Genomic DNA, 402 nt, shown 5'->3' with positions numbered 1-402 from the left:
CCGTAGCGCCGTCCCTCCGCGGCCACCGTAGGACTTCCTCCCACCCCTCCGCCCGTGCCGACACCGAAAGCGCCTCCCTTCCCCCTGCTCGGGGCCGATTGTGAGCGGCCGGAACGCGGCACTTCTCCAGGGCGTGCGTGCTTACGTGCCTGCGTGCGCGCGCGGCCCTTAACGTTGCCGNGCGGGGCGCTGCTCCAGTCGCCGCAGAGGGTCAGCCCTGGTCCCCGACCGGCCGCGGCCGAACGTGTGTGCGACCCGCAGGGCTGCTCCCTGGCGGGGGCCGGGGAGGGTGGGCTGGCCGACTCCAGCCGCAGCGCCCTGGGCTTGCCCTTTCTTGGGACAACGAGGATTCGGTGTAGACTTAAATGTTTCGACCCGACTGGGTGTCAGCGTCGCGGAGAC

Source organism: Crocuta crocuta, unplaced genomic scaffold, assembly GCF_008692635.1.
Source record: "Crocuta crocuta isolate KB4526 unplaced genomic scaffold, BGI_CrCroc_1.0 scaffold971, whole genome shotgun sequence".
NCBI lineage: Eukaryota > Metazoa > Chordata > Mammalia > Carnivora > Hyaenidae > Crocuta > Crocuta crocuta.
The sequence above is the reverse complement of the archived record's forward strand: the minus strand, read 5'-3'. Positions refer to the sequence as shown.